Genomic DNA, 11,699 nt, shown 5'->3' with positions numbered 1-11,699 from the left:
GCACCTGGGTGTGTGGCGGGGCTGGGGCCGGGGCTGACGCCCTGTCTCCGGCGTTAACGCAAACGTGTGCGAGAGGAAAAACCTCCCCAACAGATCGGCCGGCAGCCCTGGCCGGGGTCAAAACCGGAGGGTACGCGCCTCTCCCCCGCGGCCTCCCTCCCTCTCTCCCGGGGCAGCCCCGCGGCTCCGAGCACTCCGCCGGCAGCGGCGGCCGAGTCACCTCCAGCCGCAGGCCCGGCGGGGCGGGCTGCCGGGCCGGCCGCTCCCCCCCGCCACCCCCCAATCCTCGCCGTCCGCAACGGGCGGCGCCCGCCCGCGCCTCCGCCACGGCCCGCGGCGCCGCCAGGGCGGCGGCGGGGGCAGCTGCCGGCAGGGGGCGCTCTGGCTCTGGGAACGCGCCGCCGGGCCGCCGCTGCTCCGGCCGCGTCCCGCTCCCCGCGCGCCCCCCCCCGCCCCTGCCGCGCGCGGCGTGTCACGGCGCGGCCCGCTGCCGCCGCCTCACGGGGACGGGGACGGGGACGGGCGGCTGCCCCTGGCGCCCGGCAGGTACCGCGGGTTCGCACCGCAGCGCGGGCTGCCGCGGGGGAGCGAAGAGGTTACGACCTCCAGGGCAGAGCCCGGCCGCCGAGCCTGAGGGGCCCGGCCCGTGGCGCCGCCCCGCAGCCACCCGGCCCGGCCCGGCCCGGCCCGGCCCGGCAGGCCGCGACACCCTCGAGCGCACCTGCCGCCAGTGGCGCCGGGCGGCCGCGGGGAAGCGCAGGCGCCCCGCGGGGCGGAGAGGCTGCCCGGCCCCGGCCCCGGCCCCGGGCCGTTGGGGCCGGCGGAGGAGGCGGGCGGCGGGGCCCGCGGGGGGAGCGGGCCCGGCGGAGCGAGCCGCCGGCAGAAGTTAGTGAGAAACGTGTTTTGGCCGTGCCTGCAGCCGGCGGCTTTCTTTGTGCGTTTGTCAGCACTTGGGGTGACATGCCTTCCTCTGTGCAGTTGGCTGGCATTTTTTCCCCTTTTCGTTGCCGGAGGAGATTTTTCTAAACCAGAGGAAAAGAAGAAAAGCCTCTGTAATTTTTACAAAGGTCTTTTGAGAACATACTGTTTAAATGACAGTCGGAAAACAGGTTTTGCTTTTTTTTTTTTTGTAATTGGTGAGTTTCTTAGCATTCAGGTTGATGCTCTTTCTTTAGTACAAATATGTATGCCAAAGAGATACTCGATTTCTTTGACCATGTCTTTGATCATAGCTTGCAATTACTACCTATGTGCACCTATGTTTGTATGTATCTTTTGAGAGTCAGTAACAAAACCTGTTTTTATGAAAAGCCTTCCAAAACAAAGATTAAAAAGGACAGAGGAAAATAAGATAGCCTGGCAGCCAAAGCACTCTTTTCTCTTACGTACGATCCAAACATTTTGGACCAAATCGTTAGCAATATAAATTGGCACAGTGAACCTCACTGATTTACCTCAGCTGAAGACCTAATTCCAGTGCGTGACATACTCAGAATATGTAACAGATATTCCAGAGGCACAAAAAAGCATGGTCTCACATTTCAAGAAAAATCAGACTAAGCTAGACTAAACCAAAAATAAATGCTTACTCTGTACTACAGTAGTTATCTGTAGCGACTGCAAATTCTTTGTTTCCTGTGCACACAGGCATGTTTTTAACCAAGAGCTGTATGTGATGCTTTAAACCGAAAAGAAGTAATTTCTTCTTTGATTTTTTTTTTGGTGATAGATGTGCGGTTATTTCACTCTAGGATATGTGAACAAATCCGTAAGAAATGAAATGCATTCTGCTCTATTATTGCATATCCTGTAAAGGCTTTTAGTGACTTCACCATTTCAAGTGGCTTTAAAATGAGAAGTTTAATAGTCACATTTTTAAAGTTTTATTTCTGTGGTGTTTTACTTGCCTGGTCAAATTTATCCAGTGCAGCATGGTGATCAGGCAACATTTCAGGTTGTGGCTTATCAGTTATTTTAATAGGAGGTTTCCCAAATCCCCCCCTGGAATGAGATGTTCCTTAGGAGAAGGGGCAGGTTCCCCACACTCAAAAGTGATTGCCTTGCTGACTTCCGTCCCTGGGTTTCCTCAGTAATTTCTCTAATGTGTCAAGCCACTTTGCTACAAAATAAATATTCAGAGATGGGGAAGGAGGGGGGAAGAAGGGAAGAAAAAATAGACCTCCCAGTGAGCTATTGATTTGAAATATGAAACATTTTATTGATACAAGAAAAACCCAGACATAAGGAAGCAGTTTGATATTGCACAATATTTGAAAAAATTCGTGTGCATCTGTTTAGCACAATATACTGCATAATGACAGCAATCTTCCATGTTTGTATCTATTCATCTGATTATATAGCGTAACAATTCTTTTTGCTACACATTTATTTACTAAAGGATTTTTTTTAATGGGTAATAAATTAGTAAATCAGATATCATGTGCTTGGGAAAATAAGTTAGTTGACTCCCCACACACAAGATAGTTGCAATTCATATTTTGTGTGATATTCAGTGATACTTGCATATACAGATGAAGTTATGTGCTTCCCTTGTGGCAAAGACAAAGGAAGTTTTAAATTACTATTTAGTACTCTTTCATCTAGGCACATCTTATTTTGAAAAGCTTCAGTTTTTAACACTGCAGTGCAGCACTGATGTAATGAAGAGCTTTGACTTACTTGAAGTGTAACCCAGTGGCCTTCTTTTGATGCTCTTTCCATAGCTATTTCTGCTACAGCTTCCTGTCCTTGACCCAACGATACATTGTGAAGTTCTACTGAGTCAATGGTAAATTCAAACTTGTTCCCTAAACAGAACAATATACTGTACTACTTCGAGCCAAATAATGAAGTGTTCAAACAAGCATGTGTTCTACACACAGTGTTTAAATGGCACCATATCGCATGAGTCACCAAAGTGAAAAAACAGTCCTCAAAAATATAGTTTCAATAAATCAGCTGAGCTAGGATATTGTATTGCTTTTTGGCTAGGTATTCTATATTAGCAAAATACTGCCGTGTCTGAAAAGCAACCCATAAGTGGAACAATTGATTCCTGCTAATGGATTCCCTATCTATTGCCTATATAAATATTTCAATGGACACAGAAGTGGATATGTTAGAGGTGTATCTGAAGAAAAAATAAGAAATGAAATTAATGCCTCAGTAAAGGTAACATTACACACAGGCAATACAAGGAGCTAAACAGAAGTCCTTAACACTGGCGAAGTAGTTTGGACAGAGGAGGATTAGCAAGTTTTCAGCATATCTAGGCAGTGCAGTCAAATCTGTTGCTCAAGCATACTTCTGCAAGGTTGATGACTTGCGCTAGTAAAATGCAGAAGAACAGACAGCTACCTCTTATTTTAGAAAGCAGCCAGCATTCACCCAGGCAGCTGTCTAAGTCAAGCACTGTAACTTTCATCAGATAGTATGTGTTCCAGATGTAATGCCGTCTGTGCATTAACATGTGACAGCACTCGGCAGTAATGGAAAGGCCTCATTTATTTCTCTGGTTGTGGTAGTTAGAATATCTAAGACTGGTGGTATTGCGAACTAATTTGGTAGAAATGTCTTTTATTTCATGGTAAATGCTGTGTTTTCTTATGTTTGTTAGTAATAGGGTCTAGTCCAGACTAATCTAATGGTTCAGAATCGATAAGGGGACCAGTCCAGGAGATAAACATTACTGGGAAACAGCACTACCTTCTTTGAAAGTTTTTGCGAACACTGGACACATTTTGTTCCAAGTTACATTCGGGCAAAGTTCTCATAAATTAAGAATTATGGTTGACAGAGACTCGGGGGAAAACAACAGTTAAGGTGTAAGACCCATCTGTGGGGCATAATATTTTATCATGACTTCTATTTGGTAGAGATCCAAGTACAACACACATTAGGGTCACTCACAGTGCAAAATCTGTCCTTCAAAGGGCTGAGGCTAGTAATGCAAACTGACAGCACATGTCATCCCGGCCGGTCTGCTGTCTCACATAATTATTGGGTTCAGAAGAGAACTTTTTGCTTTTAATTCCTTTAGAAATTTCTCTTTTCTGGACATTCCAACTCCATCGCTTCTGCTTGTCCTTTCCAGGAGCCTTCAGTATCTCTGTTCAGGTAACAAAATTTATTCATTGTTGTCCACACTTGAAAAAATACTATGGAGAGCCAGTACAATTGAGCACAAGCATATGGATTTTGAAAATCAATGTAACTGGAGCCTTTGATTTTTAAAAACCAGTGTGTAGGATCATTATTATAGACACACTGTACCCTGATTTCTCTCCATGCAGAGTTAGAGAGAAAATCAAGTAACCGTTGAAACAGTGGTCAATGTACATTCAGAGACTTCACAAAGCATCAGTTTCTTTTTCTGTAACTAAAAGCTTTAGGACAGAACAGCTGTGAAATTAATAGCAAAGATTTGTAATATTCATCAGTGTTTATTTTCACAAAAGCTTTGGATTTTATCTGTGGCCAAATTCCCCATTTAAAACATTTCTAAGCTTCTAAAACCATGCAAGACAGACTGTGGGTATTGTAAGCTTAAATCATACACATACAGAAACATTCCTCATAGTACATGAATCCATTCACAGATGATGATTAAGTGTGTCAGCTTGCAAGACCAGCTAAGCCTTCACCAAAATATGGACAAAATATTAAATGTAAGGCTTTTCTGAAATGTATCCCTTCACAAATTAAATGTGGACTTTTGTGTGTAAGCCTTTTAGTATGTCAACAAGGCTATAAACACTGAATTGTGCTGAGAAAGAGTATTAATACCATATTCCAAGGTCAGTTGAACTCAGTTTTCTCTAGAAGAGAATTTCTATTAAGAAATTGCCAGATCAAAGATATATGATGAAATGCTTAAAATTTTAGAAGTCTGTAAGAACTAGATCTAAATTTTTCACTGTTGTAAAAAACAAAAAGGGAGCTCCCCACCATTTGTCGCATTGTACAGGGATGTGCTGTGTTCTGTTACTTGGTATTTAATCCAGAAGTGCATTCAGCTATGTATTAGTAGCAAGCACTGAGTTATAAGCCATCGGAGCAGCAAAAGATAGGACAGAAATAAACTGTTGACTGCAATTGCCCCTTTGAAAAAGAACAGGAGTTTTGAGAAGGGAGGGAAGGAGTTTCCTTGTCCCTGGTGGAGTTTATTATTCTCTGGAAACAGGTAAACCAACCCTGGCTCACGAAGATACTTGGGAATAGGAAATGTTTTGCCTTTGAAATGTACCAGATTACATGTCATTTCAAATAGTGTTCATGGCAAAAATACCCCTGGGACCACCTTACAAGAGCTTTATTTCTTGCCTGCAAATTAGTCAGTTCAAAACACTTCTCTCATCTCTGTCTTCAGCTCTTAATACCACACACGCCATTCGTAAAATAGGGGATAAGAATGAAAAGACCCTGAAAACAATAGTACAATTAAAAAAATAAAACAAAAGACTTTAAAGGCAAGAACAAGACAGGTTTCAGCTGACAAGGAAAAGAATGAAATTTTGGTGCATTTTTGGAGGCATTTCAATAAACCCTATTTTTCCTGTTTCAGCAGGGGCTCATTGAAACAGCTATGTTTTCCAAGTGGCAGACAGACAATAGCATCTAAATTATTTTTAAGAAAGCACTCATAGTACTAAGCACCCACTACTACTAAACGTGTCTTTAGAGAAGGGTGGAGGAAGAAGAAAGGTCAACAAATGTATCAAGTTCTTTGTGTAATGCCTCACTGACATTTTCCAACCCCTTCAGCTTTTTTTTTTTTTTTTTTTTTCAGAATCCTAGTAAAATGCAGTAAAGGATTTAAGGTTATCATCTGCCTCTCTCTAACTTCTGACATCTCTTTATAACAAGAAAGAGTCACAGCCAACTGTAACAGGAGGGCAACACAATGAATCCTGGTAAGACAGGGAAGGGGGGAGGTTCAACTTTGCTGCCCCTTTGCCCCTATTTCTTCCTCACAGAACAGAAGTGCCATCTGTTCCTAGTCCTAACATGCATGCATTTGATTTCCATTCAGTAATAACTAACGCAGGAAAAAGATTATCAAGTGATCTAAAGCACTATCAGCATTAGCAAGTCTTCCCCATCCAGTGTTTTGTTTGCACCTCCAAAGACCTGCAGATGAAATGGATATGGGCAAGTGCCTTAATTGCCTAGAATTATTCTGTTCTCTGGTAGAGGACCATATGGTCAAGGTGTAGAACATGACCAGACTAAGGATATTTAGGTGCTTGGGTCAGAAAGAGATTTAGGAAAATCAAACGAGAGGACGGATGTTTAGATTCTCCAACCTGAATTCAGTACACCAGTCTCTATTACTTGGTGCTGTAATACATCATCATCATGCAAAATCAAGTCACAGCATGTTGTATGAGGCTAGACAGTCAGTATTGAAGTATGAGCCTGTTTCAGAAGAATCTGTAAAAATGTTTCCTAAGCTTCACAGTCAAATTTGTCACATTTACAAGTAAAAAGCCCAACACCACCAAAGCCACCAAACACCTTCCAGTCCAGCAAACTCAGTTTGAGATCCAAAAAACCAGTGAGAACATCTTTTCTTCCTAACTCGCTACAGCTGCTGAAGACCCTGTGGATCCCCCAGTTACGCTTAGTTATGCCTGATGCCTTATTGTTGAAAGTAGTGGGGTGCAGCCACAGGTGTCAGTGAAGGAAAGGTGCCTACAACGTGCTGTTTGCAAAGCAAGGTAACAATTAAACAATAGGTGCAGTGGGATTTCTCTGTCCTAGCCCTTCAGGCATTTCAGTGCTCTTTCCTCTCATTGTCTATACCTGATTATTTTAGCAGTCTGTCATTTCCTCATCTTCTCATCTTTTCCCCCTTTGCTGCTGCTGCCTGCCCACCTTGTCACTTACTTGAAGCACTTCTATGGCCAGAAATTGACCATGTTGTCAGATGCCAGCTTTCTTCCCAAGGACTGGGGAAGGAGGACCTCAAGCGTGGGAGACGCATGGCCAGAGCCATTACAATGTAAATAAACCTGTAAAATGGTTCAAGAGGGCAAAGCTGAGAAAATGGCTAGCAAGTAGCTTGTGCTTTAGACTAGCTTATTTTGCGCTAGTCAAATATTGCTTAAGCTCTAGCTGAAATCTGAAGCTGATCTGTCTGGCAAACCTACTGATGTCTACGTTGTCAAAATACATGAGACAACATTTCATTTCTCCAAATTTCCATTAATTTCATTGCCTTATTTTCTTTCTTTTCCTCCTACACCAGGATGACATTTTTGAAGCATACTTTTAAGAGCATAATTCGATCAAATGATCCAAGGGAACTCCCTATAGACATCCATGATTTAATGCTAGATCTGTTCTAAAGGTTGGCATGCCTGACAATGGCAATTGGTTTAACACCAGTTAATTTTTAGATAATAAATATAGTGTGTTTTTTCCAAGTCAGGGCTGTATTTTGTTTACGCAGCTCAATCAGAGATGTATGAAATAAAGTCAGGGCCCAGCCATGTGTGGTGGTGAGCGTTCTGAGCATCCCAACCTCGACCAGAGCGGAAGGTGCTCAACACCTTGCTGGAGTCAGCCGTTGTGCGTGTCCTCATGCGAGATGCTTGTAGGTGACTTCCAGATGACCCCAAGGAGACTGGGCAGGAATTCACTGGTTGGCTGATTTATGGTTCAGTACAGTAGATACTCTGTGCTCTGAAAACAAGTAGGGTCAGCAGCTGAATCTGAATTTCTTTGTCCTCCGTTTCCCTTCTCCATTTGGGATTTCACTTTCCAGCTCACAGCACATGCACTGGAAGCCAAAGAAGCCTCTTTTGTTAGGTTAGTATTTTCATCCTAGTCCTGACTCACATCTGTGCAGGCTTTGGGCTCCTCTGCTCTGTACCCATTTATCGCTCTTTTCAAAGGAAAGAAGGAAACTCTTGGTATGGGTGCAAAACTTAGAAGAGATCTGTGCCGAATAAGAGCAAGAACACAGCTGCACAAGACTCAGCATACTTCTTACAGACAAAATGCAGTGAAGGAAAAGATGGCACTTTAAGCTAAATCAGAGATCATTATACAATACTCTTTCCATTCAGCTCGTTCTAGGAGGAATATATACATGCGGCAGCAGCACTCAGGACATGAACAGCTACTTTGAAAGTAGACCCAGTTCCCAGTGTTTGAGATGAGGATGGATAGTGGAGAGTGAGAAAATTGGCAAAATCGGCTGTCCCTGCAGAGGTGACCCCCAGCCACAGCAACGTTTGTGAAATCGTGCTTTTCTGTCCTTAACGAGAAAGCAGCCTGGACTGGCTGAGAGCAAACTCAGTTCTAGTAGGAAGCATTTCAGACTGACATTCGTTGCCTGAGGAGGAAGTTTCCAGGGGCCCGGCAGAGCCAGTTAGCAGCACAAACAGTTCAAGCTACAGCAAGGAGACCTGAGCAGAAGTACATGAACCTGTCTGTATTCCCTCCTACTGTGGTGAAGCAGGAAGGCACACAAGTGAGGCCTGAAAATCATTAGGCAAAGGACTGTTCTGTGGGCTGCATGGCCACACGTACAGGTATCTGCACACAGAGTCATAAATGGGAGCTCGTGCAGGGTTTGTGCTGTATCAGGAGAGCTAACTGGGCTGTGAAAGTAAGCTTTTCTCTTTCAAACAGACCAATGTAAATAATAGTTGAGGGTGTAACGCAGGCGGTTGGGTTCTTTACACTCAGCCTCACATTGTCAGGGGGTTTTGCTCATGGCACTGCCCTGTGAAGTACAGCAGTAAAAGCCTGTGACAGGAGGGAAAGAAAGTTGTAAGCTGGTGGTAGCACTAGATTAAAACAGCAGCATGCAAACACACTGACCTCTTCCTGAGTGGTAACCTTGAGTGAGAGCTAATTCACTGGATTGATTTTATTCAGCTTGTCCATGAGAAAATAGAGCACGGCAGCGTTGACTGCAACTGGCCAAAATTGCTTGCGAGCTTCAGTGATTTTTATGGTGTTTATTTCAGCTTCCAGGTCCTTAAAGATATTGGCGATGTTAAGATGTAGTATTACACTCAAAGTCTTCTTATTGGCAAAAGGGTATTGGCAAAAGGCACAATATATATGGATCTAAGAATTTATTGTTAGTCCAATTAATGTTTTAAACAGTCTAATAGTCAAAATTAATGAATACAGGAAGGCCTCATCAAAAATAGAGTTAAAATTGCCACACAAAAATTTCCCTATTCTCTAGTGTTGTGCTTACTCCTCCAGTGCTCCTTTGGGTCTTAAGATTGACACTTTGGTATTTCTCAAAAGGAATGGGGGAGTATTGTGATGAGTCATCACCAGGAGGAGAGTGATATTCATGGGAGGGGGATGTCTTTCTCCTCAGTCTTGTGTCTGCTTGGATTTAGTTTTATATGTTTTCTTAACACTATCAGTTTACTGTGATTAAATGACTGATTTGTGTCATCTGTGTTTGCACTCTTCCCCGCGACTTATTCTAGAGCTACAGCCAGTTCAGTCCACAATGAATAACCATTTTTTATTACTATAAACTAAACTAAAATCTAGTCAAGAGTACCTCACAGCTGGACAATCGCTATCACAGCTAAAACAAGTTAAAATCTATTTAGGCCCAGACAAACGCAGGGAATTGCTGAGATCCTACACTGTCATGTCAATACAAACCTTGTTGCTTTTTACTAATAATGGCAAAATCACATTTACTGGGCTATAAAGTCCCTTTGGACAGTCTGCAAGCCCTCCTATGACTGTGGAATTCGTGACTAAGCAGCAGATCTTGGAAGCATTCATACTTTCCTATCTTCTTTTGAATCAGGATAATGTATATAGGTCTGATTGACCTGTATTTCTTCATTGCCATGAGGAGACTACCTAAGAAAAAGTGTTTGATTTTCATCACCAATATAACTTGCACAATCAGCAGGAACACTGTGGTTATTAAAATGAGAGCTATAGGTTGTAGAGCTAAGTTAAAAATTCCTGTAGCTGTAGGACACCATAGTGTAACCTATAAGGGCACAGGATAATTAAGATCACATTCTCAAATCTAAGATACATCACACACACACACACACACACACAGTCAGGCAGGTTTTACAAGAGGTAATTCACAACAATTTCTGGAATTGGGTCTGTACACAAACACAACTAGATCCCATATATATGATTAGAGATTGATTAGAAACAGAAGGAGAAATGTCAGTCATATCTGGTTAACTTTTGAGCTAAGCAATCATCTGAAGACTGGAAACTAATATCTTCCTATATCTATTGCATATTTCAATGCTATTTGCTGGCATTCTTCTGAAAAGACTCACTGGAATATTCCGTTTTCTTTGACAGTCTGTGTTCACAGATGCACATCTTTAATACCAGAAACACTTGTTAGACATTTCCAAAATCATCTGATCAGCTTCTTGGTAATAAAAAGAACTTTTCCATCAACTTGATACATGACTACATATCTTACATATATGCAGTGTTTCCACCATGTGCTAAATTCAAGATGTTTTAAAATACCTCCAATACAATAGTACACAAATGGTGCATTTATTTTAAAAATATGATTTTCCATGGCAAAAAAAAAATTACACCTTGTTGATTCATCTTTGCTTCTATGTTTTATAAGCACTCAAAGTTTCAGCCATACTTGCAAACGTATGTATATTTTAATGTTACAAGTACAGACATTTATATCTTGGTGATCTAAGTGTGGTCACTCTCAATGAGTGGATGTTCCTCCTCATCCAGAGGAACCTCACCTTGAGACTGCCACAACCTCCCAGGGCCCCTTTGCCAATATTTCACTAACCTCATTGTAAAGAATTTTTTCCTAATCCCTGGTGAGAATTTCCCATGCTCTGACTTCTGCTGGTTGCCTCTTTCCTGCCCTTGTGCACCTCTGAGAAAATCCTGGCTCTGTCTTCTCTGTAGCTTCCTATAAAGTGTTTTTAGACAGCAATAAATCCACTTCCCCTCTTGGCCTTTTCAAGGCTGAAGAATCGCAGCTCTCTCACTCAGCCTTTCCTCGCACGCTACCTGCTCCAGCATCCAGTGGATTAGCGCCAGTAGTCTGTCTTTCTTGTACTGTAGGAGATACAGTAATTAAATTCATACTTTTCATTTATGACACCTATTTTTTGTTCATGTACTTACTGGTAGTGTAGCACTTACTTTTAACTTGCTCTACAGCTGTAGCCTCTTCTCGAGTTTTATCCTGTTCAGTTTAGTTGGATGTGCTCCTACTTCAACTTTTAATTTCCCTCTTCTGAAGTCCAAATTTCTCCTTTCATTGCCAGTTCAACAGTTACTCTCTTGTCACTAACCAGACAGCCCATTATAGGCTTTTAAAGAGAAAAATTTAGATTTTTTTTTTTTTTTTAAATTTTGCAAAATCTTGTTCTGCTTCCTGGATACATCTGCAAGAAGCTGGAACCCAAAGGTATGGTCCCCTCTGAAGAGCTGAATAACACACTGGCCTTGGACCAAAAAAGTTCAGTAAGGAGAATACTTCTAAAGAAGATCTGGGATTTGAATATCAGAAGAGTAGCAGAGTTCTTCCAAGTTTGCCTCTGCAAAATTTCTGGCAGCACTTGGCTCTGCCATATCCCGGTATGGAGTGGTCCTGAGTTTCCTCTGCAGTCAATGAGAACAGGATTATTTAGGACTTAGCAGAAAGTATTCTCCCTTTTGGAGGATCAAGCTCTTGAAGAACC

At 42.7% G+C, this 11,699-nt stretch overlaps 1 long non-coding RNA gene across 1 annotated transcript; it reads left to right on the top strand.

Annotated features, from left to right (window-relative positions):
• Nucleotides 1-444: 444 nt before the first annotated feature.
• On the top strand, nucleotides 445-10,982 carry LOC128144307 (uncharacterized). Its single transcript, XR_008236030.1, has 4 exons — nucleotides 445-546; nucleotides 2,724-2,788; nucleotides 5,789-5,912; nucleotides 10,918-10,982. It is a non-coding gene; the product is annotated as an uncharacterized LOC128144307 (long non-coding RNA).
• The last annotated feature ends 717 nt before the right edge of the window (nucleotides 10,983-11,699 follow it).

The sequence above is a fragment of the Harpia harpyja genome, chromosome 7, assembly GCF_026419915.1.
Source record: "Harpia harpyja isolate bHarHar1 chromosome 7, bHarHar1 primary haplotype, whole genome shotgun sequence".
Classification (NCBI taxonomy): Eukaryota; Metazoa; Chordata; class Aves; order Accipitriformes; family Accipitridae; genus Harpia; species Harpia harpyja.
Note: the sequence above shows the minus strand (reverse complement) of the source record. Positions and strands in the feature narration are given on the sequence as shown.